The following is a 9,765-nucleotide window of genomic DNA, read 5'->3' as shown; positions in this document are numbered from 1 at the left end:
AAAGAAAGAAAGAAAAAATTATTATCAGGGCACGATGGCACACACTGGTAGTCCCAGCTACTCAGGAGGCTGAGGCAGGAAGATCACTTGAGCCTAAGAAGTTAAGGCTGTAGTGACCTATGGTTGTACTACTGCCCTCCAGCTTGGGGGACAGAGGGAAACCCCCATCTCTAAAAATATAAGTAAGTAATAAATAAACGAATGTGAAATTTTGACAAATGTTTTGTCTACATCTTTTGATATAATCATGTTTTTCTTTTTAATATAATATACTTTGTACATTGATTAATTTTGAATATCAAACCAAATTTGCTTTTCTGGGATAAATCCCCCTTGATTCTGATGTATCATTATTTTATGTACTGCTGGATTCAACTCGCTAAAGTTATGTTAAACTTTTTGGCTTCTATGTTCTTAAGAGACTCTGATCTGTAGTTTTCTTTCTTTTGAAGTATCTTTGCTTTTAATATCAGAATACACTGTCCTCATGTAAAGAGTTGAGAATTATTATCTCATCTCCAATTTTTCTGCAAGAGGTTGTGTAGAATTGTCATTATTCCTGAAACATTTATTGAAATTTGCCAGTGAAGTTATCTGAGCTTGGTAAATACATCCCGGAGCATAAAAACTGAAGCAACTGGAGCCCCAGGGAGGCTAGAATTCACACCTTTGTTACAGCCTGGTGCATTAACCCTTGAGTTGCTGACCTTACTATTTTATTCTTCTAGGAGACATCTTCATTTTGTTGATCCACAACCAAGAAAACTGACAGAAGGAAAAAGGAACAGATATTTGTCTCTAGGCTCAAGCAATTGCAACCCTCCTCCCAAAGTCATCATACAAGAAGACAAGGCCCCAGACCAGACTAGGAATACAATCTGCATAAATGTTGCCTGGACAAAGCCCTTGTCCCCATCCCCCTCCTGATTTTTCCTGAATGGCACTTGTCAGAAAAAAGAAAATCTGAAAGAACAATGTTTAAAAGTGGCCCAAGATGGCTGCAGGTTGGGCATATAGGTAACAGAAACTAGACCTATGAGCTAAAGCTGAACTCTAGCCTGAAAGGCTAAAGTTTGTTGTTTTTTGTCTTGTCTTGTCTTTCTTTCTTTCTTTCTTTCTTTCTTTCTTTCTTTCTTTCTTTCTTTCTTTCTTTCTTTCTTTCTTTCTTTTTTTTTTTTTTTGAGACAGAGTCTTGCTGTGTTGCCCAAGCTGGAGTGCAGTGGCACAATTTCGGCTCACTGCAACCTGACGCCTTCTGGGTTCAAGTGATCCTCCTGCCTCAGCCTCCCAAGTAGCTGGGACTATAGGCATGCACCACCATGTCTGGCTACCTTTTTTTTTTTTTTAAGCAGACTCAAGGTTTTGCTATGTTGGGCAAGCTGGTCTCAAACTCCTGATCTCAGGTGAACCACCTATGTCTGCCTCCCAAAGTTCTGGGATTACAGACGTGAGCCACCATGCCCAGCCATGTCAAATGTTTTCACTGACGTGTACTGATTGTAACCTTGCCTAGCAGGTGAAGCACAGAGGCAGTGTCAACTGAAAAGTGACGTAACAGGCACTTGAACTTAAAGAAGTCATGGTTAGATTTATTCTCAGCCAAGTTTGAGGAGTTATGCCTGAGAACACAGACTTAGAATAGACCTAGAATAGGTCGGCGCAGTATATTTAAATTTTCTAAGGGGGATATGTGTGGCACAGAAGGCGGGAGAAGTGGTTACTGAAACAACGTTACATTCTTGTGATTCTGATGAGTGCTCAGTGACACCATACATAAGATAAATATACAGTTGAGTGAGTAGGGAGAAAGGTTAAGCATCTTAGGGTCTGGTGGAGAGAGGGTGACTAACTCCATCCTGTCTTTGTTCTACATCTGATAAGCAGGTTTATGACCAGTCCCTGTCAGTGAAATATTTAACAAACTCCAGTTACACAGGCAAGAGGTCAGCTTTATTTTATAGGCCTGGGTTTTATTACCCATATGCCCAACTGCAGCCATGTTAACATTTTCTTTGAATTTTCCTTTTTCTAACAGCAGGATAACGTCAGTCATTCCCCTCCAAACCCTAAGATGTGTACATACTCCTTTACTTGTTACTCTGTCCCTATATATGTTAACCGCACATTTGGTTTGTCTGTGTATAACATCACTAAACATCAGTCAAAATTGTAAAAATGTCACCTTTGCTTCACTGCCCCCTTCTTTGATTTTTTTTTTTTTTTTTTTTTTGAGAAGGAGTCTTGCTCTGTCACCCAAGCTGGAGTGTAGTGGCCCCACTTCGGCTCACTGTAAGCTCTGCCTCCCGGGTTCACGCCATTCTCCTGCCTCAGCCTCCCGAGTAGCTGGGACTACAGGCACCCGCCACCACACCAGGCTAATTTTTTGTATTTTTTTTTAGTAGAGACAGGGTTTCACCGTGTTAGCCAGGATGGTCTCGATCTCCTGACCTCGTGATCCGCCCGCCTCAGCCTTCCAAAGTGCTGGGATTATAGGCGTGAGCCACTGCGTCCGGCCCTTTGATTTTTTATTTAGAAAAAACATGTAAATACCATGCCTCATGTAACCCATTCCGGGACACATTCTCAGTTTGCGCTGTTTGTGTTCCAGGCTACGGTTCTCAAATTTGGTTTGGGACAAAATTAATTTTGATTTCTTTAAGTCCATAGTCCCTATTATTTTAACCTTTTGGGTTGATACGCTGGGGAAACATAGGCCCACTATGACTACTTTGTCTCTCCTGACCTGGAAAATCAGTGTCAGTGCAGACTGCCTGAGACCTTCGCTAGACCCAGATTGCCCACCTCCAACAGTCTCCCCAGTTTCTCAGTAGAAGCTATGGGAAGAGTGCAGCTGGTGAAACCACCTTTACAAAAATCATAACAGTGAAAGAAGTCTGATGTAACCAACTCCATCTTTCCCCGCCCCCCCCCCCCCCCACCAGATGGAGTCTTGCTCTGTTGCCCAGGCTACAGTGCAGTGTCACAATCTTGGCTCACTGCAATCTCTGCCTCCCAGGTTCAAGCGATTCTCCTGCCTCAGCCCCCCGAGCATCTAGGATTACAGGCGTGCACCACTACACCTGGCTAATTTTTGTATATTTTAGTAGAGATGGGTTTTCACCATGTTGGCCAGGCTGGTCTGGAACTCCTGACCTCAAGTGATCCGCCCGCCTTGGCCTCCCAAAGTGCTGGGATTACAGGCGTGAGCCACTGTACCCGGCTACCAAATCGATCTTGCTTCTAACCTCCTAGCTTCCTTTGCTTATTTCTGGGCGTATGCCGAACAAACCATGGGAGGAATTTAGTTTGTAGTTTAACTTTAAGACAAACATGAAAACAGCCCCTTCATGAAGCAAACCGCCTCCTTGCTTGGGGGTCAGACCTGCTTTGTAAAAGTAACAGCTTAGCCACAGTATTAGAAATTATGGCTCAGGAGTCCTATAGCCAGAGACCACAAGATCCTAACCTCCTCAGTTGCTCCTGTAGATAACATTATTATTGTAAAATCTAAGATTGCTGTTCTAGGTATTTTTCAGACTCTGCATTCTGAATGGATCAGCTGGCGTCACCGAGATTGGTAAACTGGCCCCCTCTCAGGAACTGATTCAGTGAAAGAAGACAAGCTCCGACTCACTATGATTTTATCTCAGACCCAACTAATCAGCATTTCCCTGCTGCCCAAATGTTGCAGGACTTTTCTTTAGTTCAGCGAAAGACAGCGTTCTTTGTCCCACGGCCATGAAAATTCAGGCTCGGAGACAATTGGAATGGTGAGTAAGACGGGGTTTTATTGGGTGAAAAAGGAAGAAAAGGGGAATTCTTGCTAGGCCAGAGTCCCTGCTAGAGCACTTGCCGCGCAGGCCTTCAAATCCCAGGTTCCTCCCAGGAAGAGATGGGGCCATGCTTCTCCTCGCTGCGAATGGCACTAAATTCCCGAGGTTCCACCACGGTGCGCATTCGTCCCCGTGAGCAGGCTGGTTGGAGAATCTGCGGGGACCATCTTTCACCTGGCTGTCTCACAACTATCCTTGAAAAACCCTAGCCTCTGAATTTTCGGGGAGGCCGATTAGAGTAATAACAAAGTTCCAGTCTTCCATTTAGTTGGCTCTGCATTTACTAAACTCTTTACTGCAATAACACTGTCTCAGTAAATCAGCTTTTCTGGGCAGGGTCAAGATGAACCTATTAGGCAATTATGCTGGTGCTGGGAGCAGCATCTCTGTCCCATCTTTTCTATAAGCTCTGTCACAAAGAAGCTAATACTTTTAGAATATGTGTCTCAAGTTAGCCTCTGAGGGTTGAAAATGAATTATTTTTAAGCCAAACAAATTATAAGCACCCACAACCGACCGAGTGGACTCCTGGGATTAAAGGTGTAAGCCACAGCGCCCAGTCTCACTTGGATAATTTTTAAAAACATTTTTTGCAGAAATGGAGCTTTACTATGTTGGCGAGGCTTGGCATATATTATTTTATAAATTGTATATACATATGTATAAGTGTATGTTCTAGTAATGAACTATCAGAAATTGACATTTTAAAAAGCAATACAATTTACAACAGAGTAATTAAATATAAAATACTTAGGAATAAAATATGTCCAAGACTCGTACACTGAAAAAAAATGCTAAGAGCAATGAAAAGAAACCTAAATACATCAAGAGACATTTCATATTTGTGCGTGAACAGACTCAATGTTGTTAAGATATTATTTATCCCTAAATTGATTTATAGATTCAATCTAATTACAATAAAAATCCCAACAGGGTTGGTTATTTTTTAAAGAAGTTGACATGCTAATTCCAAAATTCATATGCAAATCCAAAGACAGCATGCCCAAAACATATTTGGAAAAAACAAAGTTGGAAGACTCACTCTGCCTGACTTATTTATATTTTATTGTATTTATTATAAAACTGCTATAATTAAGACAGTGTCATATTGGCATTAAGAAATTTAAAAAAATAGATCTATAGAGCAGGAGTACAGAGATAGAACCACATACATATTGCCAATTGACTGTTGCCAAAGCTTCAAGGGCAATTCAGTGGAGAAAGGTAGTTTTCTCAACAAACTTTAGAAAAATCACAACAACTTTTTTTTTTTTTTTTTTTTTGATATGGAGTCTCTTGCCCAGGCTGGAGTGCAGTGGTGCGATCTTGGCTCACTGCAACTTCCCCCTCCTTGGTTCAAGCGATACTTCTGCCTCAGCCTCCCAAATAGCTGGGACTACAGGTGTGCACCACCATGCCCAGCTAATTAAAAAAAGATTTTTGATCCCTACATTGCTCTACATATAAAAATGAACCTCAGGTAGATCATAGACCTACCAATAAAACCCACAACTTTAAAATTTTTATAATAAAATCTTTGTCAACTTGTGTTGGGGAAAGATTTCTTAGATACAACACTGAAAGTATGACTCACAAAAGAAAAACACAATTAAAAGAACTTCATCAAATTTAAGAAACCTCTGCCTTGGTAAAGACACTGTAAGAGACAAGCTACACACTGGGAGATAATCATCTTCAGAGATGGCTTTGCCTCCTAGGGGACATTTGGCAGTGTCTAGAGACATTTTTGATGTCACAGTTGGGTAGAGAGGGCATATTACTACTGACATCTAGTGAGTAAAGGCCAGGGGTGCCACTAAGTATTCTACAATACACAGGACAGCCCTCTATAGCAGGGATGACTACAGTAAAGAGCCACATGGATAAACTTATCACTTGCCTACTTAAGGCACTGGCCAATCAGTTTCCATCACCACCTGCTAAAACGAGCCATCTCCTTCTTCCCAAAGCCTTGAGGTAGGGACAATGCCTGGAGTCAAACTTGGATGTGATAGATGCCAAATCCTGCCCAGTGCCAAAGGTATCACATGGGGCAGGAAGGGCACTGCTCTCAAAGGCCAGAAAGTAAGGTTGCTCCTTAAAGAGCTCAAATTCTGACTTCAACTCATATTTGGACTCTTTGTGGTCTAGGTGGCGGCCAGGGTGGTCTTCTATGGTTGGCTCAAGCCTGAGCATTGAATCTTCTGAAATATCACCTCCCCGAACTGGTGAGCAGTTGCCTCCCTTGGTGATTTGTGTTCTGCTTAACCCATCTCTTTTACTGTCCTAGTGACGGACCTAGAGGGACAGACACTGAAGGAGAAATGGTGGGTGAGGGAAGGGGTTGTAGCAGGAGATCACGGGTAGGTGAAGAAACCAGAGACAACATCCTGTAGGAAACGCAGGGGTTCCCAGAGGCAGTCAGCAGCAGGGACATAGGGACACTTTACATTCTGTGTGCAACTGCTCAGATTTCTCCAGGTTAACACTTAGGAGCAAATGAAACAAAGACTCACTTCACTCCCTGCTCCCCTCTACTCCCTCCCCTACCTTATCCTTCCTTTTCACGGAACACATACTGCACGTTCAAAGTTATTTCAAGGTTCCAGCTCAAATGTCATTTCTTTGGCAAGGTCTTATCAGCTCCCTTTCAAACAGAAGTTGGGAGTACATCTCTTAGTGGTCTGAGTGTTCGACTGAATTAAGAGCTCCCTGCGGGTAGGCTGTGAGTCATTCATTCAGTGGTTCCATTCCCCCAGCCCAGCCAGGCAGTGAGAAAAATCACATGTTGGGTTTGACATTAGGTCAACCCCCCAGTGAAGACAAACTGATTACTTATTACTGATGTAGAAACAAAAGACCCTTGCAGCAGTGGGATTTAAACCCATGCCCCCAAAGAGACTGGAGCCTAAATATAGTGCCTTAGACCATTCAACCACACTACCAAACTGCTGGGACCAATTGGCCACACTGCTAAATCATCTTGTCCTTTTCCAGCGATGTCTTCTGGAAAGGATGATATAACCAGAAAGAGCAGGCTTCTATTCCAGCTGTCACCGCTCTTTCATTTTGTGCTTTGGCACTCTCCCTCTTAAACTTTCTCTGGAGTACTGTTTTCTCTGCTTCTCAGTCCGTGTGGTGGACTATGATTGATGTTATAGCTCCCACAACGGCCATTTCCTTTCTAGCATTGGTAGGCTAATTAATTTAGACCACTCCTTCTTGAAATAAAAGTTATTAAAAATATTGCATAAGATTTTTACCAAATCTCAGCTGGGTGCAGTGGCTCACTCCTGGAATCCCAGCATGCTTGGGAAGCCTAGGCAGGAGGACTGCTTAAGTCCAGTTCAAGACTTCCTGGGCGACATGGTGAAATCCCATCTCTAAACAAAAATAAATAAAATAAATAAATCTTTTTTTTTTTTTTTTTGAGACAGAGTCTCGCTGTGTTGCCCAGGCTGGAGTGCAGTGGCATAATCTCGGCTCACTGCAAGCTCTGCCTCCCGGGTTCACACCGTTCTCCTGCCTCAGCCTCCCGAGTAGCTGGGACTACAGGCACCCGCCACCATGCCCGACTAATTTTTTGTATTTTTTAGTAGAGACGGGGTTTCACCGTGTTAGCCAGGATGATCCCTATACCCTGACCTCGTGATCAGCCCGCCTTGGCCTCCCAAAATGATAAGTAAATACTTTTACCAAATCTCCTTAGAAGCATTAAAGTGCTGATATGGGAATAAGCAACTAATAGGCCAGAAACCAAGGGAAAGGTGGAATTCAGAGCGTTAAGGGAAATTATCTGGGCATTGACCTTTGTAGCCCTAAAAGCATTTGTAATAGGCCAGGAGCGGTGGTTCATGCCTGTAATCCCAGAATTTTGGGAGGCCCAGGTGGGTTGGATCACCTGAGGTCAGGAATTTGAGAACAGCCTGGCCAACATGGTGAAACCGCGTCTCTACTAAAAATACAAAAATCAGCCGGGTGTGGTGGCACTCACTTGTAATCCTAGCTACTCAGGAGGTTATGGCAGGAGAATTGCTTGAACCTGGGAGATGCAGGTTGCAGTGAGCCGCGACTGCACCACTACACTTCAACCTCGGCAAAAGAGTGAGACTGTATCGCGGAAGAAAAAAAAAAAAAGCCGGCCTGGTGGCTCACCCCTGTAATCCCAGCACTTTGGGAGGCCGAGACGGGTGGGTCACGAGGTCAGGAGATCGAGACCATCCTGGCTAACACGGTGAAACCCCGTCTGTACTAAAAATACAAAAAAATTAGCAGGGCGTGGTGGCGGGCGCCTGTAGTCTCAGCTACCCGGGAGGCTGAGGCAGGAGAATGGCGTGAACCCGGGAGGTGGAGCTTGCAGTGAGCCAAGATCGTGCCACTGCACTCCAGCCTGGGTGACAGAGGGAGACTGTCTCAAAAAACAAACAAACAAACAAACAAACAAAAATATATATATATATACACACACACACACACATATATATAAGGAAGACAAGGTATGAAGCTCTAATAGATATTTAATTTCAGTTCTAAAAAGAGAGAAAAAAATAGGGTAAAAACAATATAGGAGGCTGGCTGGTCTGAGTGCAGTGGTGTTTACAACTAATTGATCACAATCGGTTACAGGTCTTTCTGTTCCTTCTCCACTCCCACTACTTCACTTGACTAGTCTAAAATATATATATACACACACACACACACACACATATATATATAATATAGGAGAAGATAATGGCTACTATTAGTTAAAATGTATCCCCCCTAAATTTATATGTTGAAGCCCTAATCCCTAGTATCCCAGAATGTAACTGTATTTGGAGATAAGGCGTTTAAAGAGGAGATTAAGTTAAAATGAGGCCATTAGGGTGGGCCTGACTAGTGTCCCTATAAGGGGAGTAAATTTAGACACAAAGAGAGGCACTAAGGGTGTAGACCCACAGAGGGACTGCCATCTGAGGCGGCAGCAAGAGGCCAGCCATCTCTAAGTGAAGGAGAGAGGCCTCAGAAGGAACAAAACCTGCCAACACCTTGGTCTTGGATTTTTGACCTCCAGGACTGTGAGGAAATGAATTTCAGTTGTTTAAGTCGCCCAGTCTGTGGTATTCATTATGGAAGCCCTAGCAAACTAATACAATGACTGAGAATTATCCAGAGCTAAAGAAAAACAGTAGTATATGGATTTAAGAAAACCCATATCCAAAAACTTGACACTGATACCGTATTTGGAAAAACGTGGGTTTTCCCTATGGTATCCTGTACTCCTGTTTTAAGTTTCCAAACGGAAAGCTTCCTGGGCGATGCATCTGATTGGTGGAGCCCACGTCACAAGCCCATTCTCAGTTGCAAGCTGGGAAAGCAAGTGTGCTAGGACAGACTGACTTATAATATGTGAAATATCCACATGTAAGGAGAATTTTTAAGGGATGTTGGACACACACTAATGTAACATACGCCTGTAACAGGGCTCTTCAAAGCTTACATTCTAGTCTCGGCTGTTTCCTCTGTATTCTTTTCCTTCAAGAGTGCATGACTCGTAGAGTCTCTAACTCAATGGATGACTTATGTAATTTGATTAATTCATCTATCAATTCATGAAACTCTACACACAAGAGTATTCTGGCTATCATACAATTCCCGTGAACTGCTCCATCTTCACTTGATATTCAGCTTACCTAAATCCTAGCATCACCCCTCCGCCCTCTCCAGATACCCTGAAGAGGTAGGCTTCCTTTTTTCTGTAAGTATTATCTTGCCTCTTAAAGACACCTTTGAGAGTCCCCTCTCTTTCCTCTTGATTGCACTTCATATCTAGGTTCAGCAGAATCGCCCTTCCCTGTATCTCTCTCACTCATCCCTTCCTTTCTAGTCCCATAAGGATTACCCTTTTGCAGCTTTATGTTTGAGCATCTGCACCATGGCCAGTCACTGGTGT

Source organism: Papio anubis, chromosome 7 (genome assembly GCF_008728515.1).
Source record: "Papio anubis isolate 15944 chromosome 7, Panubis1.0, whole genome shotgun sequence".
NCBI lineage: Eukaryota > Metazoa > Chordata > Mammalia > Primates > Cercopithecidae > Papio > Papio anubis.
The sequence above is the reverse complement of the archived record's forward strand: the minus strand, read 5'-3'. Positions refer to the sequence as shown.